We start from the raw sequence: 27,148 nt of genomic DNA on the forward strand, positions 1-27,148 counted from the left end.
GCCTCCCAAAGTGCTGGGATTACAGGCGTGAGCCACCACGCCCGGCAAGATGTGCTTTGTTAAAAATGTTTTTGCAGGCAGTATGCTTGGTGAAAGTCATCGCCATTCTCCATTCTTGATTAACCAGGGACACAGTGCACTGTGGAAGGCCGCAGGGACCCCTGCCCAAGAAAGCCTGGGTATTGTCCAGGTTTCTCCCCGCTGAGACAGCCTGAGATATGGACTCGTGGGAAGGGAAAGACCGTAGAGCCCCCCAGCCTGACACCTGTAAAGGGTCAGTGCTGAGGAGTATTAGTGAAAGCGGAAGGCCTCTATGCAGTTGAGATAAGAGGAAGGCACCTGTCTCCTGCATGTCCCTGGGAATGGAATATCTTGGTGTAAAATCCAACTGTACATTCTATTCTAAGATAGGAGAAAACCGCCTTATGACTGGAAGCGAGACATCATGGCAGCAGTACTGCTCTGTTCCTCTTTACTGCACTGAGGTGTTAATGTAAGGTTAAACATAAATCTAGCCTATGTGCACATCCGGGCACAGCACCTTTTCTTCAACTTATTTATGACACAGAGTCTTTGCTCACATGTTTTTCTGCTGACCCTCTACCCACCTTCACCCTATAGCCCTGCCACATTCCCCTTGATGAGATAGTAGAGACAGTGATGAATAAATACTGAGGGAACTCAGAGACCAGTGCCGGTGCAGGTCCTCACTTGCTGAGCGCGGGTCCCCTGGGCCCACGTTTCTTCCTCTATACTTTGTCTCTGTGTCGTATTTCTTTTCTCAGTCTCTCGTCTTCACCTTGCGAGAAATACCCACAGGTGTGGAGGGGAAGGCTCCCTTCAAAAATGCATGAAAGACTTAAATGTATTCCAAACTATAGAACCACTAGAAGAAAACATGGGGAAACCCTCTAGGATACTGGTCTAGGCAAAGACTTTATGACTAAGACCTCAAAAGCACAGGCAACAAAAACGAAAATAGACAAATGGGACTATACTAAACTAAAAAGTTTATGCACAGCAAAGGAAACAACAGAATGAAGAGACAACCTGTTGAATGGTACAAAATATTTGCAAACCGTTCATCTAACAAGAGATTAATATCCAGAATATACATGGAACTCAAACAACTCAATAGCAAAAACAATTCCATTTTTAAAAGTGAGCAAAGGATCTGAACAGACATTTCTCAAAAGAAGATGTACAAAGGCCAGCAGGTATATGAAAAAATGCTCAATATTACTAATCATCATAGAAATGCAAATCAAGGCCGGGCATGGTGGCTCATGCCTGTAATCCCAGCACTTTGGGAGGCCAAGGTGGGCCTGCGGTCAGGAGTTCGAGACCAGCCTGGCCAACATAGTGAAACCCCGTCTCTACTAAAAATACAAAATTAGCCAGCATGGTGGTACACACCTGTAGTCCCAGCTACTCGGGAGGCTGAGGCAGGAGAGTTGCTTGCACCCGGGAGGCAGAGGCTGTGGTGAGCTGAGATTGTGCCATTGTACTCCAGCCTGGGCAACAAGCCAGAAACTCCGTCTCAAAAAAATAATAATAATAAAAATAAAAGGAAATCAAAACCACTGTGAGATATTGTCTCACCCCAGTTAGAATGGCTATTACGAAAAAGATAAAAAAATAAAATAAACAGTTGCTGGTCAGGATGCAGAGAAGAGGAGACTTATACACTGTTGGTGGGAATGCAAATTAGTATAGCCATTATGGAAAACAGTTATGGAGATTTCTCAAAGAAACTAAAAGTAGAACTATCACGCGATGTAGCAGTCTCACTACTGTGTATTTATCCAAAGGAAAGGAAATCAGTACATCAAGGGATAGCTCCACCCATATGTTTATTGCAGCACTATTCACAATAGCAAAGATATGGAATCAACTTTGTGTCCATCAGTGGATGACTGAGAAAGATAATGTGATATATATATATATATATATATATATATATATATATATATATATACACACACACACATAATGGAATATTATTTGGCAATTAAAAAGACTGAAGAGTGGGCATGTTGGCTCATGCCTGTAATCCCAGCACTTTAGGAGACCAAGGTGGGAGGACTGTTTGAGGCCAGGAGTTCGAGACCAGCCTGGGCAACACAGTGAGACCCCTGTCTCTACAAAAAATAAAATAAAAAATTAGCCAAGCGTGGCAACATGTGCCTGTAGTCCCAGCTACTCAGGAGACAGAGTCAGGAGGACCACCTGAGCCTAGAATTTCAAGGCTGCAGCGTGCCATGACTGCACCACTGCACTCTAGCCTGGGCAACAGAGCAACAGCCCATCAAAAAAAAAGCGGGGAAGGAGAATGAATTAGGCTGGGCATGGTTGCTCATGCCTGCAATCCCAGCATTTTGGTAGGCCAAGATGGGTGGATCACTTGAACTCAGGAGTTTGAGACCAGCCTGGGCAACATGGCAAAACCCCATCTCTACAAAAAAATGCAAAAATTAGCTGGGCATGGTGGTGTGCCTGTAGTCCAAGCTACTTGGAAGGCTGAAGTGGGAGGATTGCTTGAGCCTGGGAGGTCAAGGCTGCAGTGAGCTATGATCACGCCACTGCACTCTAGCCTGGGCGACAGAGTGAGACCCTGTCTCAAAAAAAAAAAAAAGAATAAATTATGTCATTTGTAGCAACATGGTTGGAATTGGAGGTCATCGTGTTAAGTGAAATAAGCTCGACCCAGAAAGGCAAATATGACATATTCTCACTCTTGTGGGAGCCTAAAAAAAGTTGATCTCATGAAAGTAGAGAGTAAAATGTTAGTTACCAGAGGCTAAAAGGGTTGTGGGTGTGTGAGTGGGGAGGAAGAGAGGTTGGTTAATAGGTACAAACATACAGTTAGATAGAAGGAATATGTTCTGATTTTTAATAGCAGAGTAAAGTGACTATAGTTAAACAACAGTGTATTATGCATTTCAAAATAGCTAGAAGAGACAACTTGAAATGTACTGAACACACAGAGATGATAAATGCTGAAGATGATGGATATCCTAAATACCCTGAATTGGTCATTACACATTCTATGTATGTAACAAAGTATCATATGTACCCCATAACTATGTACCAATATTATGTATCAATAAAAAAAAAGACAAAGATAATAGGTTTTAGGAAGTGGGATCAACCTAGGAAGGAAGCAGAAGGAAGTCCCAAGAGGATAGCTATATGCAGACTTAGAGAGACTGGAGAAAGAAGCACTCTAGGGGGTTATTTCCAGGGAACTGATAGAGTATCTGACATGTTTGTCTGTGTTGAAAATAATTTAGGCATTTTTACATTTATGTTGGAAAGTCTGGAAGAATTAGTGATAATGACAGAAAATTTGGCAAACAAAAACTAAGGCAATTGTTAATTCCAAGAAAAACCAAAAATTGTATAAGAAAGGAAATGTAGCTGGGCACAGTGGCATGCACCTGTAACCTCAGCTGCTCAGGGGGCTGAGGTAGGAGGATCACTTGAGTCCAGGAGTTCCAGACCAGCCTGAGTGACAGAGAGACCCCATCGAAAGAAAGACAAAGAGAGAACTAGGAGAGAAAGAAAGAGAAAGAGGGGGAGAGAGAGAGAGAAAGAGAGAGAAGGCCGGGCGCGGTGGCTCAAGCCTGTAATCCCAGCACTTTGGGAGGCCGAGACGGGCGGATCACGAGGTCAGGAGATCGAGACCATCCTGGCTAACACAGTGAAACCCCGTCTCTACTAAAAATACAAAAACTTAGCCGGGCGAGGTGGCAGGCGCCTGTAGTCCCAGCTACTCGGGAGGCTGAGGCAGGAGAATGGCGTAAACCCGGGAGGCGGAGCTTGCAGTGAGCTGAGATCCGGCCACTGCACTCCAGCCTGGGTGACAGAGCGAGACTCCGTCTCAAAAAAAAAAAAAAAAAAAAAAAGAGAGAGAAAGGAAATGTGATCATAATATGTCTAATTGATCCAGAAGTAAACCACACTAGTATAGGAAAATCATAATAAGATTAACACGAAATATTGATTTAATAAAACATATTGTGATATGACAATATTGGGAAAGATGGAAAATATAAGGTGTGAATTATCATATTTCCTGTAAGATACTGATATAATTTGGATATTTGTCCCTGACCAAATCTTACATTGAATTGTAATCCCGGCCGGGCGCGGTGGCTCACGCCTGTAATCCCAGCACTTTGGGAGGCCGAGACGGGCGGATCACGAGGTCAGGAGATCGAGACCATCCTGGCTAACACGGTGAAACCCCGTCTCTACTAAAAAATACAAAAAACTAGCCGGGCGAGGTGGCGGGCGCCTATAGTCCCAGCTACTTGGGAGGCTGAGGCAGGAGAATGGTGTGAACCCGGGAGGCGGAGCTTGCAGTGAGCTGAGATCCGGCCACTGCACTCCAGCCTGGGCGACAGAGCGAGACTCCGTCTCAAAAAAAAAATAAAATAAAAATAAATGAATTGTAATCCCAATGCTGGGGGTGGGGCCTGGTGGGAGGTATTTGGGTCATGAGGGTGGATCTCTCATGGTTTGGTGCTGTCTTCACAATAGCACAACGTCTGGTCATTTAAAAATGTGTGGCGCCGGCTGGGCGTGGTGGCTCATGCCTGTAATCTCAGCACTTTGGGAGGCCGAGGTGGATGGATCATGAGGTCAGGAGTTCGAGACCAGCCTGGCCAACAAGGTGAAACCTGTCTCTATTAAAAATATAAAAATTAGCTGGGTGTGGTGGCACGCACCTGTAATCTCAGCTACTTGGGAGTCTGAGGCAGGAGAATTGCCTGAACCCAGGAGGTGGAGGTTGCAGTGAACCGAGATCGCACCACTGCACTCCAGCCTGGGCGACAGAGCGAGACTCCATCTCAGGAAAAAAAAAAAAAAAAAAAAAGTGTGGTGCCTTCTCTCTCTCTTCCCTCCTTTTGGCATATGATGTGCCTGCTATTACAATTGTTAGTTTTCTGCCTTCATGATGTGCTTAATAATAACAAGTGTGTGTTGAAGTCCCCTACTATTATTGTGTGTCTAAGTCTTTTCTTAGGTCTAGAAGTAATTATTCTATAAAGCTGGCTGCTCCAATGTTGGGTGCATATATGTTTAGCATAGTTAGATCTTCTTGTCGAATTGAACTTTTCATCATTATGTAATGCTTTTCTTTGTCTTTTTTTTACTGTTGTTCATTTAAAGTCTATTCTATCTGATAGAAGAATAGCGATCCCTATGCTTTTTTTGTTGTTTCCATTTGCATGATAGATCTTTCTCTGTCTCTTTACTTTGAGCCTATGGGTGTCCTTATATGTGAGATGGTTCTCTTGAAGACAGAAGAAGGATGGATCTTGTTTTTTTAATCCAACTTGCCACTCTATATCTTTTTTTTTTTTTTTATTTTGAGACAGAATTTTGCTCTTGTTGCCCAGGCTGGAGTGCAATGGCACAATCTCAGCTCACTGTAACCTCTTCCTCCCGGGTTCAAGTGATTCTCCCACTTCAGCCTCCTCAGTAGCTGCGACTATAGGCGCCTGCCACCATGCCTAGCTAATTTTTTGTATTTTTAGTAGAGACCGTGAGTAGAGTATTTTTGTATTTTTAGTTTCACTATGTTAGCCAGGATGGTCTCGATCTCCTGACCTCATGATCTGCCCACCTTGGCCTCCCAAAGTGCTGGGATTACAGGCATGAACCACCGCACCTGGCCACCACTCTATATCTTTTAAGTGGAGTGCTTAGACCATTTACGTTCAAGGTTAATATTGATATGTTAAGTTTTGTTGCCACTGTAGTGTTGTTAGCTAATTGCTTTATAATCTTGATTGTGTAATTGCTTTATAGAGTCTGTGGACTGTGTGTTTTTGTGATAGCAAGTACCATTCTTTAGTTTCCGCAATTAGAACTCCCTTAAGCATCTCTTGTAGGACTGGTCTGGTGGTGACAAATTCTCATAGCAATTGTTTGTCTGGGAAAGACCTTATTTCTCCTTCATTTATGAAGAGGATTGCTTAAGGCCAGGAGTTCAAAACTAGTCTGGGCAACTAGTCTGCGAGACCCTGTCTCTACAAAAAGTTAAAAAAGATTAGCCAGGCATTGTGGCATGCACCTGTCATCCCAGCAACTAGGGAAGCTGATGTAGGAGGATCACTTGAGCCTAGCAGTTTGAGGCTGCAGTGAGCTATGATTGCACAACTGTACTCTAGCCTGGGCAACAGAGCAAGATCCCGTCTCTACTTGAAAAAAAAAATTCCTAAAAATGGGCCCCCAGTCTCTTTTGGTTTGTAAATCTTTTCTGCTGAGAAGTTCACTGTTAGTCTGATGGCTTTCCCTTTATAGGTAATATGATGCTTTTCTCTAGTTGCCTTTAAGATTTTTTCTTTCACATTAACCCTGGATAGTCTGATGACTATGTACCTTGAGGATGGTCATCTTGCATACTATCTCACAGGAATTCTCTAGATTTCTTTTTTTTTGAGATGGAGTCTTGCTCTGTCGCCCAGGCTGGAGTGCAGTGGCCGGATCTCAGCTCACTGCAAGCTCCGCCTCCCAGGTTTATGCCATTCTCCTGCCTCAGCCTCCCATGTAGCTGGGACTACAGGCGCCCGCCACCTCGCCCAGCTAGTTTTTTGTATTTTTTAGCAGAGACGGGGTTTCACCATGTTAGCCAGGATGGTCTCGATCTCCTGACCTTGTGATTCACCCGTCTCGGCCTCCCAAAGTGCTGGGATTACAGGCTTGAGCCACCGCGCCCGGCCTCTAGATTTCTTTTATCTGCATATTGAACTCTCTAGCCAGATTGGGGAAATTTTCCTGAATTATATCCTTGAATGTATTTTTCTTTTTTTTTTTTTTTTTTTTTTTTTTTTTTTTGAGACGGAGTCTCGCTCTGTCGCCCAGGCTGGAGTGCAGTGGCCGGATCTCAGCTCACTGCAATCTCCACCTCCCGGGTTTGCGCCATTCTCCTGCCTCAGCCTCCCGAGTAGCTGGGACTACAGGCGCCCGCCACCTTGCCCGGCTAGTTTTTTGTATTTTTTTTAGTAGAGACGGGGTTTCACCGCGTTAGCCAGGATGGTCTTGATCTCCTGACCTCGTGATCCGCCCGTCTCGGCCTCCCAAAGTGCTGGGATTACAGGCTTGAGCCACCGCGCCCGGCCCTTGAATGTATTTTTCAAGTTGCTTACGTGTTCTTCTCTCTCAGAAATTCCAGTTAGTCATAAATTTGGTCACTTTATATAATCCCATATTTATTGATGGCTTTGTTCATTTTTAAAAAATTATTTTATCTTTATTTTTGTCTGACTGGGTTGATTCAAAGGACCAGTCTTTGAGCTCTGAAATTCTTTCTTCTACTTAGTATAGTGTGTTGTTAAGGCTTCTAGCTATATTTTGAAAATCTGTTAGTTAATTTTTAATTCTAGAAATTGCTTCATTCATTCTTAATATAGCTGTGTTATCTTTCAAATCTTTGATTGTTCTTCTGACTTCCCTGTGTTGGATTTCAACTTTCTCTTTGATCTCATTGAGTTTCTTTGCCATTCATATTCTAAGTTCCATATCTGTTAGGATCCATTGCTTGAGACCTAATGAGGTCTTTTGGAGGTGACTAAATACTTTGGTTTTTTTTTTTCCTGGAGTTCTTGCCCTGGTTCCTTCTCAAATGAAGGAACTGACACTTCCTTTTTTGAATTCGCTATCATTTGGATGGGGTTTCTTGATTTTTTTTTTTTTTTTTTTTTTGAGACAGAGTTTTGCTCTTTCGCCCAAGCTGGAGTGAAGTGGCGTGATCTCGGCTCACTGCAACCTTTGCCCCCTGCCCCACCCCCCAGTTCAAGCAATTCTCCTGCCTCAGCCTCCTGAGTAGCTGGGATTATAGGCATCTGCCACCATGCCCAGTTAATTTTTGTATTTTTAGCAGAGATGGGGCTTCACCATGTTGGCCAGGCTGGTCTCAAACTCCTGACCTCAAGTGATCCACCTGCCTCAACCTCCGAAAGTGCTAGGATGGATTACAGGCATGAGCCACTGCACCTGGTGGCTTCTTAATTTTTTATTCTTTTTTTCCCCTTGTTGACATGACTGTGGTATATGTTGTCTACGATTGATTGGCTTTATTTCTGGGTGTTTTCAGGGTGCCAAGGCTCTGTACAGGTTTCTTGGTTGTAGATAAGTTCATGCAGTGGCTTTCTCAGACATTATTTGTTTCAGTGATGTACTTTTGTTCAGTGGTATAATTCAGGTTGCAGTCTAGTAGATGGTGCTTAAGAGTAAGAGCCATCAGGGAGGCATGAGGGTGGAAGCAATGGAGAATCAAAACAGCACTTTCCTTTAGGGTGTTCACCTTCAGTGAGGGTGAAGCTGCTGGAGAAGCCCAAGAAGTGGTTTCTTTCTTTAAGCCCATGCTTCCCAGCCCTGTTGGGAACAGCCACTGTCAAGTCCACAACAGTGCACTGAGGACAAGGGTAAGGGGAGAGAGATGACCTCCTTTCCAAGTCTAATTATGGGCTTTGGTGATACTGCCTTCAGCAGCTGGTGCTGAGCTTGCATTTCCTGTGCCCCAAGGGGGACTTTGGCAGGTCATGTTCCCCGCTCCCATGGGGTGACTGCACCAAGGGTTAGATCTCCAGGGGAGTAGGGTCTGCCTCCCTCTTCTGCTTCTTGGAGCTGTGGGACACTGTACCCCAACTGACCAAGGGAGCAGGTTGGGGCACTAAGCAATGACACCTGCAGACTGCTTCCAGGTCACAAAGCTGTCCCTAGCTGCAAGTCTCACCACTGGTGAGAAACTTCAGTTTCAGCAACTCTCCTCTCATTCCAGTCCTATGATGGGAGACAGCCTAATTTAGTGTTTATGGCTGGGGCACTCTTCACACTCAGTGATCAGTTCTGGCTGTGCGGCCCTTCCCCCATTCCAGAACAAGCACCCCAATCTCTAGCATGAGACTAAAAGGCCTGCTGTGGCTGCCACTGCCAGGTTGCCAAACAACGTCTGGCTTTGTATGAGCCTGGATTATGGCATCCTCCTCTTGGCCCCAGATCTGGGAAACTGTCTGCACTTTTCCCAGTGACTTTCCCTTTCTCTGCCTCCCAGGGCTTGGGAGAAACGAGTGTTCATCCTTGGCCTGGGTTGCACAGATCTGTAGAGGAAAGGTGAGTCATAGAGGGAGACTGACTGCCCCTGTCATACACTGGAGCTTCACTCACATTTGTCAGCCAAACACCATCACGGGGGCTGCTTGTTCACCTTTTCCTCCCCAGGGTCTGGGTTACCGTTTACTATTTCAGTGAATTCCTGTCTTCCTTCTTGAATTAAAGCTCTCATAGTTGGTCTTGATGCGCTGTTTTGTTGTTTCCAAGTGACTAAGTCATGCTGAAAGCTTTTAATCTGTCATCTTGAAGAAAAAAACACCTAGTATTTTTAAATAGACCTTTATGTTTTCCGGTTACAGAGGAAATAACGGCTAATAAAAAATGAAACATTCCAGAAACAAGAAATGAAAGTCCTCCACAATTTTTATTATGCATGTTTTTAATAAAAGACCATGAGCTCTGCAGAGGAAAAAAGAGAACTTTATTTTCTAAAACTAATCTGCAGGCCAGGCGCTGTGGCTCACACCTGTAATCCCAGCACTTTGGGAGGCCAAGGCAGGTAGATCACCTGACGTCGGGAGTTTGAGACCAGCCTGGCCAACATGGTGAAACCCCCGTCTCTACTAAAAGTATAAAACTTAGCCGGGCCTGGTGGCACACACCTGTAATCCCAGCTACTGGGGAGCCTGAGGCAGGAGAATCGCTTGAACCCGAGAGGCGGAGGTTGCAGTGAGCCGAGATCACGCCTTTGCACTCCAGCCTGGGCAACAGAGTGGGACTCTGTCTCCAATCAATCAGTCAATCAGTCAAAGCAATCTGCAGACTAAGGAGATGTAGCCTTTCATGCAAACTGAAAATGTGCTCTGAAGTTTTGGGGTGGGTGGAGAGTTAGAGATTATATACACAAAACCTGCATGACAGGCGAGGATAATCAGGAGAATGAGGAACAGAGTCTTGATTGGATGGGCTTTAAGCCCAAAATCACCAGTCTCTCTTAATTGGCTTGTTCCAGGTAGTTAGATGGTTGGCACCAGGTGGTCTCTTGGTGGTCAGTTGGGAGATTCCCAGTTGTAGTTGTTTCCAGGCATTGCTCTTTGACTTGGTTGCAGAAAACCAAGTTTTGCGGTGCTTTCTAAGGTCATAGAGAGCATGGCCACTCCCTTGCCCTGCCATGGCCTCTTGGGTCTGCTTTTTTTTTTTTTTTTTTTTTTTTTTGAGACGGAGTCTCGCTCTGTCGCCCAGGCTGGAGTGCAGTGGCCGGATCTCAGCTCACTGCAAGCTCCGCCTCCCGGGTTCACGCCATTCTCCTGCCTCAGCCTCCGGAGTAGCTGGGTCTACAGGCGCCCGCCACCACGCCCGGCTAGTTTTTTTTTGTATTTTTTAGTAGAGACGGGGTTTCATCGTGTTAGCCAGGATGGCTCTCGATCTCCTGACCTCGTGATCCGCCCGTCTCGGCCTCCCAAAGTGCTGGGATTACAGGCTTGAGCCACCGCGCCCGGCCTTGGGTCTGCTTTTACTTTTGAACCACAAGGAGTCCATCTTGTCTGTTAACTGGGGGCATAATTCAACATTTCCTCCTTTTAGTTGAAACCTGTTGTAGGCAGCATTAATGACCAACTTATGCTGTGTCTCTTATTGTTGCTAGGGTGGGTCCATCTAGTCCCTCAGTGGGACTCACGTGGCTGACGGACTTATGGCCAGTTTAAACAATTTGGACCAAGCAGGGTAAGAAGGAGAGGCAGGCACCTGTTAGATCTTTATCAGTGTCTCTTATTGACGTTTGGTAGTACTGGTTAAGTCTGTGGATAAGATCTGCAAGCAGGCTGAGTGTGGTGGCTCATGCCCATAATCCTAGCACTTTGGGAGACTGAGGCCTGAGGGTCACTTGAGCCTGGGAGTTTGAAACCAGTCTGGGCAACATAGTGAGTCCCGTCTCTGAAAAACAAAAAAAAAAACCTAGACGTGTCATGTGATCAAAATCTGGGTTAGAGAACTGGTAAAACATTTGTTAAAGCACACAAGAATAACTATAAAGAGAAGCTAGGGACTTAGGCCTATTATAAGAAGAATTTAAGACAATGTGAGCCAGGCACAGTGCTTCACGCCTGTAATCCCAGCACTTTGGCAGGCCAAGGTTGGAGGATCGCTTGAGCTCAGGAGCTCAAGACCAGCCTGAGCAACATAGTGAGACCATCTCTACTAAAATTTTTTTAAAAATTAGCTGGGTATAGTGGTGCACACCTGTAGTCCCAGTCACTCAGGGGACTGGGGCAGGATGATTGCATGAGCCCAGGAGGTCAAGACTGCAGTGAGAGTGAGTCCTGATCATGCCATGAGACCCTGTTTCCAAAAAAAAAGACAATAACTGTAGACTACAAAAACTTAGAGTAGCCATAATTAAAGATGCAATTGGCAAAGAAATTTGGTTATTTCTGTGGCATACAACAATTTAATATAATAACCATAATTATGACTGTGATAACATATACTAAGACATACCAGAATTTAGGAATATGATTTGGAAACACATTAATGTTACTAACACATTATGTAATATTAATTATGTAATAATGTGTTAGTAATATTAAATTAATATTAATAATACATTTATATAAATACAACTCAAAGAAAGTTACACACCATTTTAAAATATGACAATGCTTCCTGTATGATTTTAGCATACCAAATAAGCCTAATATGTCTTTCTTAGACCTTAGGGGTTCCTGTTATGTCTAAGTTTGGGTAAAAAATGATTGATTTTAAAATTTGAGCCGGGCACAGTGGCTCATGCCTGTAATCCCAGCACTTTGGGAGCCCGAGGTGGGCGGATCACAAGGTCAGGAGTTCAGGACCAGCCTGGCCAATATGGTGAAACCCTGTCTTTTTAAAAAAAATACAAAAATTAGCTGGGCACAGTGGTGTGTGCTACTTGGGAGGCTGAGGCAGGAGAATTGCTTGAACCCGGGAGCAGAGGTTGCAGTAAGCCAAGGCTGCACCACTGCACTCCAGCCTGGGCAACAGAGTGAGACTCCGTCTCAAAAAAAAAAATTTTTTTTGAAATTTAATTTTGAGTAGCTTGTCAAATATCAAATGTTTAAAACACTTGATCAAAATGAGGCCACAGGTCACTATGAAATAAAACCAAAGTGACAAAAGATCTTTTTTTTTTTTTTTTTTTGAGACGGAGTCTCACTGTGTCTCCCAGGCTGGAGTGCAGTGGCGCGATCTCGGCTCACTGCAAGCTCCGCCTCCCGGGTTCACGCCATTCTCCCGCCTCAGCCTCCGAGTAGCTGGGACTACAGGCGCCCGCCACCGCACCCGGCTAATTTTTTTTTGTATTTTTTTAGTAGAGACGGGGTTTCACCGTGTTAGCCAGGATGGTCTTGATCTCCTGACCTCGTGATCCGCCCGTCTCGGCCTCCCAAAGTGCTGGGATTACAGGCTTGAGCCACCGCTCCCGGCCGACAAAAGATCTTAAAGGCACAAAGCACAGAAACTGATAAAAGACAAAATGGAATCTCTATTTCCTAGGCCAGTTACCAGAAAGCTAAAGAAAAACCTTTTACAATTTTTGTTTTGTTTTGTTTTGTTTTTAATTGAGACGGAGTCTCGCTCTGTTGCCCAGGCTAGAGTGCAGTGGTGCGATCTCGGCTCACTGCAAGCTCCGCCTCCTGGGTTCAGGCTGTTCTCCTTCCTCAGCCTCACTAGTAGCTGGGACTATAGGCACCCGCCACCACGCCCGGCTAATTTTTTGTATTTTTTTTTTTTAGTAGAGATGGGGTTTCACCGTGTTAGCCAGGATGGTCTCAATCTCCCGACCTCATGATCTGCCCGCCTCGGCCTCCCAAAGTGCTGGGATTACAGGCTTGAGCCACCGCGCCCGCTCTACAATTTTTATTAAAGAGCAGATCAATGTTCTGAGAAAACCCTGTTGCTTCAAATAGGGACCCCAACTCTGACCTTGTGTCAGTGTGCTTTTGAATTAGTGTTCAATTTTTAGTAAAATTTACAAATAATTTTCTTTTACTTTTAGCTAACTTGATCACACACAAAATTTCTTTCATGAGGCCAGGTGCAGTGGTTCACGCCTGTCATCCCAGCACTTTGGGAGGCCGAGGCTGGCGGATCACGAGGTCAGGAGATCAAGACCATCCTGGCTAACACAGTGAAACACTGTCTCTACTAAAAATACAAAAAACTAGCCAGGTGTGGTGGCGGGTGCCTGTAGTCCCAGCTACTCGGGAGGCTGAGGCAGGAGAATGACGTGAACCCGGGAGGCAGAGCTTGCAGTGAGCCGAGATCGGGCCACTATACTCCCACCAGGGAGACAGAGCGAGACTCCATCTCAAAAAAAAAAAAAAATTTCTTTCATCAGATTAATCTTTCCCAAACCATTTACAACTTGCTTAAACCTTCAGTTTTGTACATTTCTTTTGGGGAGTGGGAGTATTCTAGCTTAGGAGAAAAATTTATTTTCTTTCTTCTTCATCATTTTGACCACACATGGCTTTTTGTCATGTGAAAGAAAAAATTACTCTCTTTCTCTCTTTTAAATTTTAATTTATTTTTATTTATTTATTTTTCTTTTTGAGATGGAGTCTTACTGTGTTGCCCAGGCTGGAGTGCTGTGGCATGATCTTGGCTCACTGCAACCTCCACCTCCTGGGTTCAAGGGAGTCTCCTGCTTCAGCCTCTAGAGTAGCTGGGATTACAGGCACGTACCACCACACCTGGCTAATTTTTCTATTTTTAGTAGAGATGGGTTTCATCATGTTGCCCAGGCTGGTCTCAAACTCCTGACCTCAGGTGACCCACCCACCTCAGCTTACCAAAGTGCTGGCATTATAGGCATGAGCCACTGCGCCTGGCCTCTTTTTAACTTTTTTTAAAACCAGAAACACATCCTTCTTTCTTTATATGCTCTCTCTATATAATTGTTTCTTTTAGATCTAGTAGTTTTCATTACATATATTAACTACAATTTTAACTCTTAGTAACCCTAATTTCCAGTGAAAAACCTGGAAGTAAGTAATTTTGAACTGCTGTATACTAGTATTTGTAGATGAAAAACATTTTGTAATTTTTAGCCTTAAATTTTTGTTTAACATCTAAATGTATTAGTTGTTTCCATGCCATATAAAATGTCAAAGTATATAAACTTAAACTTGTGTTTAATAATTAATGTTTCAGTATTTTAACTTACCTAGAAATGACTCAGATGTTTTATAATTATGTATTACTTAATTTAACAGAGCATGACTTTGAGATTTTAAATTATGGAAAAGAATTTTGCAACTATGATACAGATACCCTTTCTAATGTCTTTTCCAGTTATCCTGGGTCCCAAGTACCCAGGATAAAATAAATAAATAAATAAATAAGAAAGAAAGATTGGAGTGGCTAGTAGTGATGGTGACATTTTATAATTTTTTTTTTTTTTTTTTTGAGACGGTGTCTCGCTCTGTCGACCAGGCTGGAGTGCAGTAGCACGATCTTGGCTCACTGCAACCTCTGCCTCCCAGGTTCAAGCAATTCTCCCGCCTCAGCCTCCTGAGTAGCTGGGATTACAGATGCCCACCACCGTGCCTGGCTAATTTTTGTACTTTTTTTTTAGTAGAGAAGGGGTTTCACCACGTTGACCAGGCTGGTCTCGAACTCCTGACCTTGTGATCCACCCGCCTTGGCCTCCCAAAGTGCTGGGATTACAGGCATGAGCCACTATGCCTGCCACATTTTATAATTTTTAAGAGCTTATGTTTGGCAGGGCTTTTTCTGTGTCAATTTCGTGTGATCTGGGTTGGGGCTATGTTTTTCCAGAGAGACTGAGTATTTGCTCTTGTTGAATGCCTCAATGTAGGACTAATTTTTCACTTTAATTTTTTGGCTTGAAGGTTCTAAAAACATGTGGTTAGTGTAAATATGATCCTCAAACCCACGTAAGGGTGGGCCTATGGTTATACATTTTTAAGGAAGACTTTTTAAAACTTTTTTATGCAGAACGGGCATACTTCCTCGTTATTTCTCTATGATGGTGGAAAAACTAGTTCACACTTTGACTGAAGGTCCAAGTTTTCCCGGGCATCTGAGTTCTAATGTCCTGCTTCATTTTCTATCCCTGTGTGTCTGTCAGAATACCAGGTCCTTGATTACTGAGATAAGCAATCTTCTCCATTCCCTTATCTATAGCATTAGGATCAATTTGTGTTTATCACCCAGTTTGAGCGCCTTTTTTTTTTTTTTTTTTTTTTTTTTCTGAGATGGAGTCTCTCTCTGTCCCCCAGGCTGGAGTGCAATGGCAATGGCGTGATCTTGGCTCACTGCAACCTCTGCTTCCTGGGTTAAAGTGATTCTCCTGCCTCAGCTTCCCAAGTAGCTGGGACTACAGGAGTACTCCACCATGCCTGGCTAATTTTTGTATCTTTAGTAGAGATGGGGTTTCACTATGTTGGCCAGACTGGTCTCAAACTCCTGACCTCAGGTGATCTGCCCACCTTGGCCTCCCAAAGTGCTGGGATTACAGGCATAAGCCACCGCACCCGGCCTAGATCCCTCTTTATTTTTAGTCTCTGGAGAGACAGAAAGAGAGAGAGAAACAGAGAGAAAGGAAGAGAGAGAGAGATCAATCCTAGACTTTTACTTTCTTCGGAGAGCAATATGCATTTAAAATAATGTTTACGACGTTTTAGTCCGCAATTTTAGGCATCTTGTAGCTGAAGGTTTTCAGAAAATCTAGACTGAAATATTGCTGGAAACAGAATGTCATTAAACTATTCCTTCTCCCAAATCCTCAGAGTCCCTTGGGAGAAAATATGCAATAAAGATGTGAGGGCTTCTCCAGTCATCACTGATGAGTCTGAAAAGTAAAAACAGGGTAGTGTAATGTTCCTCATTAGGATTCTGCTTAATACTTAAGGATTTTGTTAACATTTGGTTTTGCTTAATTTTGCCCACATTGCTTTTCTCAGAAATGGGCATTATGGGGATTCTAATGGCTTCTTGAACATCAAATAGCTCTTAAAAGTAAAACCATGATGGACTGAGGGTCAATTAATCAAACAGGGATTGAATTTCCCTTGAAATACATATGGGTTTAATACATATGAAATACATACTTCCCTTGGAATACATATGAGTTTATGAAGAGGAGGAGAGTTCTTCATAATTAAAAAAATGTGGGATAATGTTTGAGATGCTTGAGAAATGCAAAATGTTGGATTGTGCTGTCAGAATGAATAGTCCCAACCAGGAAATGAAAACATCTCGTACTGTTTCAGACACACAGTATACACTTAAGGAATTTTGGCACGATCTCAATTTTTCAAATGTTTCAAACACCCCTAAGCTTATTTCTGTGAAAGAAACTTCTTTCCTATCTGCCTGCAATCGAATGTTCAGGGTATGCTGCAGAGAAAAGGAGGGGTTAGTACATTCTACCTGAAGGAATCTAAAAAGGCAGCACAGATGGTGCTAGAGCTGAGTCCTAAAAGAAGAGCTGTTTGCCTGGTGGACTATGATGGGCAGAGGGAGCAGCATGTGTAAAGACTCAGAGGCAGGGAAACAGCTTGGAATTTTTAAGGAACTGCAATTAATTTACTGTGCCAAGGTACAATATAGGAAAGGGACACAGTGAGAGATGGGGCAGCAGGACCAGTTAGTTAGAGGCACTCACTTTATTATTTATTTATTTATTTAGAGACAGGGTCTGGCTTTGTCACTCAGGCTGCAGTGCAGTGGCACAATCTCAGCTCACTGCAACCTCTGCCTCCTGGGCTGAAGCCATCCTCCCACCTCTGCCTCCGGAGTAGCTTGGATTACAGGCGTGCATCACCACACCTGGCTAATTTTTGTACTTTTTGTTTTGCTTTGTTTTGTTTTTGTTTTTGTTTTTGTTTTTGTTTTTTGAGACGGAGTCTCGCTCTGTTGCCCAGGCTGGAGTGCAGTGGTGCGATCTTGGCTCACTACAAGCTCTGCCCCCCGGGTTCATGCCATTCTCCTGCCTCAACCTCCCGTGTAGCTGGGACTACAGGCGTCTACCACCATGCCAGGCTAATTTTTTTTTGTATTTTTAGTAGAGATGGGGTTTCACCATGTTAGCCAGGATGGTCTCGATCTCCTGACCTCGTGATCCGCCCGTCTTGGCCTCCCAAAGTGCTGGGATTACAGGCGTGAGCCACCACGCCTGGCCTAGAATGTTAATATTGAGAGGGGAAGCCAGCTGGACTTCCTGGGTCGAGTGGGGACTTGGAGAACTTTTCTGACTAGCTAAAGGTTTGTAAACACACCAGTCAGCACTTGGTAAAAACGCACCAATCAGTGCTCTGTGTGTAGATAAGGTTTGTAAACACACTGATCAGCACTCTATAAAAACAGACCAATCAACACTCTGTAAAATGGACCAATCGGCTCTCTGTAAAATGCACCAAGCAGCAGGATGTGGGTGGGGCCAAATAAGGGACTAAAAGGTGGCCACCCGGCCCGCAGTGGCAACCCGCTCAGGTCCCCTTCCAATCTGTGGAAGCTGGAAGCTTTGTTCTTTTGCTCTTCACAAGAAATATTGCTGCTGCTCACTCTTTGGGTCGTCACTACCTTTATGAGCTGTAACACTCACCGCGAGGGTCTGTGCCTTAATTCCTGAAGTCAGTGAGACCACGAACCCACCAGGAGGAACAAACAACTCTGGACTTGCCACCTTTAATAGCTGTAACACTTGCTACAAAGGTCTGCAACTTCACTTCTGAAGTCACCGAAACCACAAACCCACCGGAAGGAAGAAACTCTGGACACATCTGAACATCTGAAGGAACAAACTCTGGACATCACCATCTTTAAGAACTGTAACACTCACCACGAGGGTCTGCAGCTTCATTCTTGAAGTCAGCGCGACCAAGAACTCACCAGAAGGAACCAATTCTGGACACATTTTGATGACCCAGATGGGACACATTTTGGCAACTCCACCAGGACAGTCACCAAGCGGTGAGTACCATTGGACCCCTTTTGTTTGCTATTCTGTCCTGTTTTTCCTTAGAATTTGCGAGCTAAATACCGAGCACCTGTCAGCCAGTTAAAAGCGACTAGCGCAGCTGTAGGACTAAAGACATGGGTGTCAGGATTTCTGGGAAAGGGCTCTCTAACAACCCCTGACTCGTTGGAGTTGGGAGCGTTGGTTTGCCTGGAACCAGCTTCCACTTTCCCTGTACTTCTGGGCTGAGCCAAGGGTCAACAGAGAGGAAAGCCATTCAGCTCCAGGGTCCCAACAACAAGTTGGTTGACCCTGTGACCATGAGCGGAACTCTCAAAGTCATGTCGCCCAAGTGAGACTTGCCCATCTATCCTATCTATCCTGACCCTTGCCTCCTGGGTCCTAATGCTTGTCAGACAAACTTCCTCTCGCCTCTCTTTTCCAAGGCTACTCCCGCTTCTAAAAACCACTCCCTGTCTCTGGTGCTTTTCTAGTTTCTTCTATAAGAATGATTTCTAGCATAAACTCCAGGACCTATTCCCTTCGTTAGGCACTCGGGCTTACTAATCAGAAAGACACAATTTTTGCCCAAAGCCCCGTCGGGGTAGGGGGACTATCTTATCTGGCATTTTAGGATCCCTCCTCAGACAAGCAGGCCTAACAAAAGCTATTCCTGAAGCTAGGATATGGGGAGCCTCAGAAATGATATCCTGCCTATTCAAGTGAGGACAAAAGGTCTCACTCTTCCAACCCTGGAGATCCCTTCCCTCCCTCAGGGTAAGGCTCTCCACTTCATTTTTGGGGCATAACATCTTTATAGGACAGGCGTAAAGTCCCAATACTACCAGAAGAACACTTAGGACTCTAATGGGTTTTTGAGAATGCATCAGTAAGAACCACTAAATCCGATTTTTCTTGGTCCTCTTTGTGATCTAGGAGAACAGGCAAGGGTGCAGGTTTTCAAGAATGTGTCGGTGGGCCGCTAAATCCGACCTTCCTCAGTCCTCCTTGTGGTCTAGGAGGAAAACTAGTGTTTCTGCTCTGCATTGGTGAGCACAACTATTCCGATCAGCAGGGTCCAGGGACCATTGCAAGTTCTTGGGCAAGAGGTGTTTCTGCTGCTGCGGTGAGTGCAACTATTCTGATCAGCAGGGTCCTCCAGGGACTGTTGCGGGTTCCTGGACAGGGGGAGAAACAAACAAACCAAAACCGCGGGTGGTTTTGTCTTTCAAATGGAAAACATTCAGGCATCAACAGGCTCACCCTTGAAATGCATCCTAAGCCACTGGGACCAATTCGACCTGCAAATCCTGAAAAAGATGTGGCTCAATTTTTTCTACACTACAGCTTGGCCCCAGTATTCTCTCTCTGATGTGGAAAAATGGCCACCTGAGGGAAATATAAATTAACAATACTATCCTGCAGCTTGACCTTTTCTGTAAGAGGGAAGGTAAATGGAGTGAAATACCTTATGTCCAAAATTTCTTTTCACTGAAGGAGAATACACAACTATGCAAAGTTTGCAACTTACATCCCACAGGAGGACCTCTCAGCTTACCCCCATATCCTAGCCTCCCTATAACTTCCCTTCCTATTAATGATAAGCCTCCTCTAATCTCCCCTGCCCAGAAAGAAATAAGCAAAGAAATCTCCAAGGGACCACAAAACCCCCCAGGGTATTGGTTATGTCCCCTTCAAGCTGTAGGGGGAGGGGAATTTGGCCCAACCCGGGGACACATCCCCTTCTCCCTCTCTGATTTAAAGCAGATCAAGGCAGACCTGGGGAAGTTTTCAGATGATCCTGATAGGTACACAGATGTCCTACAGGGTCTAGGGCAAACCTTTGATCTCACTTGGAGAAATGTCATGCTATTATTAGATCAAACCCTGGCCTTTAATGAAAAGAACGTGGCTTTAGTTGCAGCCCGAGAGTTTGGAGATACCTGATATCTTAGTCAAGTAAATGATAGAATGACAGCTGAAGAAAGGGACAAATTCCCTATCAGTCAGCAAGCTGTCCCCAGTATGGATCCCCACTGGGACCTCGACTCAGATCATGAGGACTGGAGTCACAAACATCTGTTGACTTGTGTTCTAGAAGGACTAAGGAGAATTAGGAAAAAGCCCATGAATTATTCAATGATGTCCACCATTACTCAGGGAAAGGAAGAAAATCCTTCTGCCTTCCTCAAGCAGTTATGAGAGGCCTTAAGAAAACATACTCCTGTCACCTGAATCACTCGAGGCCCAATTCATTCTAAAAGATAAGTTTATTACCCAATCAGCCGCAGATATCAGGAGAAAACTCCAAAAGTCAGACCTGGGCCCTGAACAAAATCTGGAGGCATTATTAAACCTGGCAACCTCGGCGTTCTATAATAGAGACGAAGAGGAACAGGCCGAAAAGGAAAAGCGAGATCAGAGAACAGCCACAGCCTTAGTCATGGCCCTCAGACAAACAAACCTTGGTGGTTCAGAAAGGACAGAAAATGAAGCAGGTCAATCACCCAGTAGGGCTTGTTATCAGTGTGGTGTGCAAGGACACCTTAAAAAAGATTGTCCAACAAGAAACAAGCCGCCCCCTCACCCATGTCCACTATGACAAGGCAATCACTGGAAGGCATACTGCCCTAGAGGACAAAGGACCCCAACCAGATGATCCAACAACAGGACTGAGGGTGCCCAGGGCAAGCGCCAGCTCATGTCATCACCCTCACTGAGCACTGGGTACATTTAACCATGAAGGGCCAGGAAATTGACTTCTTCCTATGCACTGGCGCAGCTTTCTCAATGTTAGTCTCCTGTCCCAGACAGCTGTCCTCAAGGCCCGTTACCATCTGAGGAATCTTGGGACAGCCTATAACCAGGTCTTTCTCCCACCTCCTCAGTTGTAATTGGGAGACTTTGCTACAGATAGTAAGTATGCTTATCTAATCCTACATGCCTATACTGCAATATGGAAAAAAGGGAGTTTCTAACCTCTGGGGGAACCCCCATTAAATATCACAAGGAAACTATGGAGTTATTGCATGCAGTGCAAAACCCCAAAGAGGTGGCAGTGTTACACTGCCGAAGCCATCAAAAAGGGAAGGAGATGGGAGAACAGCAGCATAAGCAGCTGGCAGGGGCAGGGAAAGAAGAGCAGAGAGTTAGAGAGAGAGAGAGAGAAAGAGACAGAAAGTGAGAGACAGAGAGAGAGAGAGAGGAAGTGACAAAGACAAAGAGGGAGTCAGAAAGAAGAGAAAGGGAGGAAAGACAGAAAGAGAGAAGGAAAGAGAGGAAGAGACAAAGGAGTCAAAGAGAGAGAAAGAGATAGAAGTAAAGAAAAAACAGTGTACCCTATTCCTTTAAAAGCCAGGGTGAAGTTAAAACCTATAGTTGATAATTGAAGGCCTTCTCTGTAACCCTGTAACACTCCAGTACCACTTTGTTGTCAGTGTAAACAAGGGTGTACCCCGAAAGCACTGAGGCCACTGACAACCCACAGCTTTCCTATCAAAAATCCTTAACCCAGCAGTTTTCCTAACAGGGGATCTAAATCTCAATTAATTACCATACAAAGGTCCAACCAGACCAAGGAAGAACTCTCTTCAGGTCAGGACAATCAATTTTTCCTCCCAGGCGATTAAGGGAAAAAGACACAATGGGTAGTCACTAAGTGATAAGGAAACTCTTGTAGAAGCAAAGTTAGGAAAATTGTCTAATAATTGGTTTGCTGAAAGGTGTGAGCTGTTTGCACTAAAGCCAAACCTTAAAGTGCTTACAGAATCAGGAAGGAGCCATCTATACCAATTCTAAGTTAGTATTAATTGAACGAGGTTTTATTAATAGCAAAGAAAAATTAAAATCCCAAACTTACAAGGTTTTCAACTAAAGTAAAGTTTGTTAAAAGTTAACAGTATAACATGTATTATCCTACTACCACACACTCTTAAAGGATTTCTCAGTTTGCAAGAAATAACGAAATCTATCCTTACTCTACAATCCCAAACAGACTCTTTGGCAGCAGCGACTCTCCAAAACCACCGAGGCCTAGACCTCCTCATTGCTGAGAAAGGAGGACTCTGCACCTTCTTAGGGGAAGAGTGTTGTTTTACACTAACCAGTCAGGGATAGTACGAGATGCCACCTGGCGTTTACAGGAAAAGGCTTCTGAAATCAGACAATGCCTTTCAAACTCTTTTTTTTTTTTTTTTTTGAGACAGAATCTTGCTCTGTTGCCCAGGCTGGAGTGCAGTGGCCAGATCTCAGCTCACTGCAAGCTGTGCCTCCCGGGCTTATGCCATTCTCCTGCCTCAGCCTCCCAAGTAGCTGGGACTACAGGTGGCTGCCACCTCGCCCGGCTAGTTTTTTTTTTTTTTTTTTTGTATTTTTTAGTAGAGATGGGGTTTCACCGTGTTAGCCAGGATGGTCTCGATCTCCTGACCTCATGATCTGCCCGTCTCGGCCTCCCAAAGTGCTAGGATTACAGGCTCGAGCCACCGCACCCGGCCGACGCCTTTCAAACTCTTATACCAACATCTGGAGATGGGCAACATGGCTTCTCCCCTTTCTAGGTGCCATGGCAGCCATCTTGCTAGTACTCGCCTTCGGGCCCTGTATTTTTAACCTCCTTGTCAAATTTGTTTTCTCTAGGATCAAGGCCATCAAGCTACAGATGGTCGTACAAATGGAACCCCAAATGAGCTCAACTAACAACTTCTACGGGGGACCCCTGGACCAACCTGCTGGCCCTTTCAATGGCCTAAAGAGTTCTCCTCTGGAGGACACTACAACTACAGGGCCCCTTCTTCACCCCTATCCAGAAGGAAGTACCTAGAGCGGTCATCGCCCAATTCCCAACAGCAGTTGGGGTGTCCTGTTTAGAGGGGGATTGACAGGTGAAATCAGCTGGACTTCCTGGGTTGAGTGGGGACTTGGAGAACTTTTCTGTCTAGCTAAAGGTTTGTAAACACACCAATCAGCACTCTGTAAAAACACACCAATCAGTGCTCTGTGTCTAGCTAAAGGTTTGTAAACACACCAATCAGCACTCTAAAAAAGGACCAATCAACACTCTGTAAAATGGACCAATCAGCGCTCTGTAAAATGGACCAATCAGCAGGATGTGGGCAGGGTCAAATAAGGGAATAAAAGCTGGCTGCCTGAGCCAGCAGCAGCAACTTGCTCAGGTCCCCTTCCAAGCTGTGGAAGCTGGAAGCTTTGTTGTTTTGCTCTTCACAATAAATCTTGCTGCTGCGCAGTCTTTGGGTTCTCACTACCTTTATGAGCTGTAAGACTCACTGCGAGGGTCTGCGGCTTCATTCCTGAAGTTAGCAAGACCACAAACCCACCGGGAGGAGCAAACAACTCTGGACATGCCACCTTTAATAGCTGTAACACTCGCTGCAAAGGTCTGCGACTTTACTTCTGAAGTCAGCAAGACCATGAACCCACTGGAAGGAAGAAACTCTGGACACATCTGAACATGTGAAAGAACAGTCTCCAGACACACTGTCTTTAAGAGCTGTAGGCCGGGCGCGGTGGCTCAAGCCTGTAATCCCAGCACTTTGGGAGGCCGAGACGGGCGGATCACGAGGTCAGGAGATCGAGACCATCCTGGCTAACACGGTGAAACCCCGTCTCTACTAAAAAATACAAAAAACTAGCCGGGCGAGGTGGTGGGCGCCTGTAGTCCCAGCTACTCGGGAGGCTGAGGCAGGAGAATGGCGTAAACCCGGGAGGCGGAGCTTGCAGTGAGCCGAGATCGCGCCACTGCACTCCAGCCTGGGTGACAGAGCCAGACTCCGTCTCAAAAAAAAAAAAAAAAAAAAAGACCTGTAACACTCACTGTGAGGGTCCGTGGATTCATTCTTGAAGTCAGTGAGACCAAGAACCCACCAAAAGGAACCAATTCTGGACACAATATTAACTCAGAAACTCCGCTTACTGGCATTACAGTAACTCAGGAGACTAAGGCGGGAGGATCAATTGAGGACAGAAGAGTTTGAAACCAGTCCAGGCAACATAGCAAGACCATGTCTCTACAAACAAAACAAAACAAAACAAAACAAAACAAAAACATTAGCTGGGTGTGGTGGCTTCTGCCTGTATTCCTAGCTGCTTGGTGTGGGGAAAAGAAAGAGAGATCAGATCATTACTGTGTCTATGTAGAAAAAGGAAGACATAAAGAAACTCCATTTTGATCTGTACTAAGAAAAATTGTTCTGCTTTGAGATGCTGTTAATCTGTAACTTTTGTCCAAACCCTGTGCTCACAAAAACATGTGCTGTATTGAGTCAAGGTTTAATGGATCTAGGGCTGTGCAGGATATGCCTTGGTAAAAATGTTTTTGCAGGCAGTATGCTTGGTGAAAGTCATTGCCATTCTCCATTCTTTATTAACCAGAGACACGATGCATTGCAAAAGGCCGCAGGGACCCCTGTCCAAGAGAGTCTGGGTATTGTCCAGGTTTTCCCTCACTGAGACAGCCTGAGATATGGCCTCGTGGGAAGGAAAAGACCTTACAGCCCCCCAGCCCAACACCCATAAAGGGTCTGTGCTGTGGAGGATTAGTGAAAGAGGAAGGCTTCTGTGCGGTTAAGAGGAAGGCATCTGTCTCCTGCACGTCCCTGGGAATGGAATGACTTGGTGTAAAACTGACCATACATTCTATTTTGAGATAGAAGAAAACCACCTTATGGCTGGAGGCGAGACATCATGGTGGCAATACTGCTCTGTTCCTCTTTACTGCACTGAGGTGTTTATGTAAAGTTAAACATAAATCTAGCCTAAGTGCACATCCAGGCACAGCACCTTTCCTTAAACTTATTTATAACACAGAGTCTTTTGCTCACATGTTTTTCTGCTGACCCTCTCCCCACCTTCACCCTATAGTTATGCCACATTCCCCTTGCTGAGAAAGTAAAGGTAGTGATGAATAAATACTGAGGGAACTCAGAGACCAGTGCCGGTGCAGGTCCTCACTTGCTGAGCCTGGTCCCCTGGGCCCACTTTTCTTCCTCTATACTTTGTCTCCATGTCTTATTTCTTTTCTCAGTCTCTTGTCTCCACCTTGTGAGAAATACCCACAGGTGTGGAGGGGCAGGCCCCCTTCAGCTTGGGAGGCTGGTGCAGGAAGATCACTTGAGCCCAGGAGTCTGAGGCTGCACTAAGCTATGATCACGGCACTGCATTCCAGCCTGGGTGTCAGAGCAAGACTAAACCTCTAAAAAACATAAAAAATAAAAAAGTAATTTGAAAAATTAACGTAAAAAATATATATGCCATACTTTGTTTATCTAGTCAGCTTTTGATGGACATTTGAGTCATTTCCAGTTTCTAGCTATACAAAGCTGCTGTGAACATTTGTGTATAAGTCTTTGTCAGCACTCACTTTAATGTATGGTAAAACTAGTAAATTTGTCTGGGAAGATGCTACCACCCCATCACCACTAGCCAAAGTATATGTATGTGTGGCCAGGCGTAGAGCAGAGGGCAGCATGAAGAATTTGTTTCAGGCCCGGACAATCATCGTTCCTCATTCCCCTGGCAACAGTAATTGGGCCAAGGAGCAGGCATGTGACCCAGAAAGGTTAGAGTCTTTTCCCAAAAGAGAGAAAAAAAATGTTTTCTTCCTGGGTTGCTAAAATGGGACAATGTATACTTGAAGGTATACAGGCTGGTCTTGAACTCCTGGCCACAAGTTTCTGCACTGGTTGTTTAGAGGAAGCCCTTCTACAGTAGGAGAAAATCAGAAGAATGCGTAAGGGAAAATGGGGTGGGGGGAGAGAGAGAATTCCTACCTCCTCTATGAATTAGACTTATGCCAGACAGGAACACTCATGTTTAGACAGAACTGGGAGTCTGAAATAAACCTAGTAAGGAAGAAACTAGAGGTTAAAGAGAATGGACATAGTAGATACAGCTGAAATTAAAATACAAAATTAAAAAACACAAAAATTGGCCAGGCGCGCTGGCACATGCCTGTAATCCTAGCACTTTGGGAGGCCAAGGTGGGTGGATCACCTGAGGTCAGGAGTTCAAGACCAGCCTGACCAACATGGTGAAACCCCATCTCTACTAAAAATACAAAAAATTAGCTGGGCGTGGTGGTGGGCACCTGTAATCCCAGCTATTCAGGAGGCTGAGGCAGGCAGGAGAATCACTTGAACCCAGAAGGCAGAGGTTGCAGTGAGCCAAGATTGCGCCACTGCACTCCAGTCTGGGCGACAAGAGCAAAACTGTGTCTAAATACACACACACACACACATACACACACACAAATTAGCCGGATGTGGTGGTGCGCACCTGTAATCCCAGCTACTTGAGAGGCTGAGGCATGAGAATTGCTTGAACCTGGGAGGCTGAGGTTACAGTAAGCCGAGATCACGCTGCTGCACTCCAGCCTGGGCGACAAAGCGAGACTCTGTCTCAAAAAAAAAAAAAAGAAAAAGAAAAAAAGAAATTTGCATTTTATGTTGTAGACATTGGGAAATTGTATCAGTCTGTTAGGGCTACCATAACAAAGTACTGCAGACTGGGTGACTGAAACAACAGAAATTTATTTTCTCATAGTTCTGAAAGCTAGAAGTCTGAGATCAAGGTGTTGGCAGGTTTGGTTTCTTGTAAGACCTCTCTCCTCTCTCCTTGGCTTGCCCAGGGTTGTGTTCTCCCAGTATCTGTGTCTTCACACGGTCTTCCTTCTTTATGTGTCTGTGTCCAAATTTCCTCTTCTTACAAAGATGCAAGTCATATTGGATTAAGGCCTTTTTTTTTTTCCTTTGAGACTGGGTCTCACTCTCTTTCCCAAGCTGAGGTGCAGTGGGGCAGTCATAGCCAGCCGCAGCCTTGGACTTAGTGGCTTAAGTGATCCTCCTATGCCAGCCTTCCAAGTAGCTAGGACTACAAGTGTGTGCCACCAAACCCTGCTAATTTTTCTAATTTTTTTTAGAGATGGGGTCTCACTATGATGCCCAGGCTGGTCTCAAATTCCTGGCTTCAAGCAATCCTCTGGCCTTGGCCTTTCAAATTTCTGGAATTACAGGCATGAGCCACCATACCTGGCCATGGCCTCATTTGTAATTACCTCTTTAAAGACCGTGTCTCCAAATATAGGCACTTTCTAAGGTACTAGGGCAT

At 44.8% G+C, this 27,148-nt stretch overlaps 1 long non-coding RNA gene across 1 annotated transcript; it reads left to right on the plus strand.

Moving 5' to 3' along the window:
• Window positions 1-17,487: 17,487 nt before the first annotated feature.
• Window positions 17,488-23,503, plus strand: LOC144332065 (uncharacterized). The gene is made up of 2 exons (XR_013399815.1): window positions 17,488-18,042; window positions 22,664-23,503. It is a non-coding gene; the product is annotated as an uncharacterized LOC144332065 (long non-coding RNA).
• Window positions 23,504-27,148: the final 3,645 nt, after the last annotated feature.

This window comes from Macaca mulatta, chromosome 10 (assembly GCF_049350105.2).
Source record: "Macaca mulatta isolate MMU2019108-1 chromosome 10, T2T-MMU8v2.0, whole genome shotgun sequence".
NCBI lineage: Eukaryota > Metazoa > Chordata > Mammalia > Primates > Cercopithecidae > Macaca > Macaca mulatta.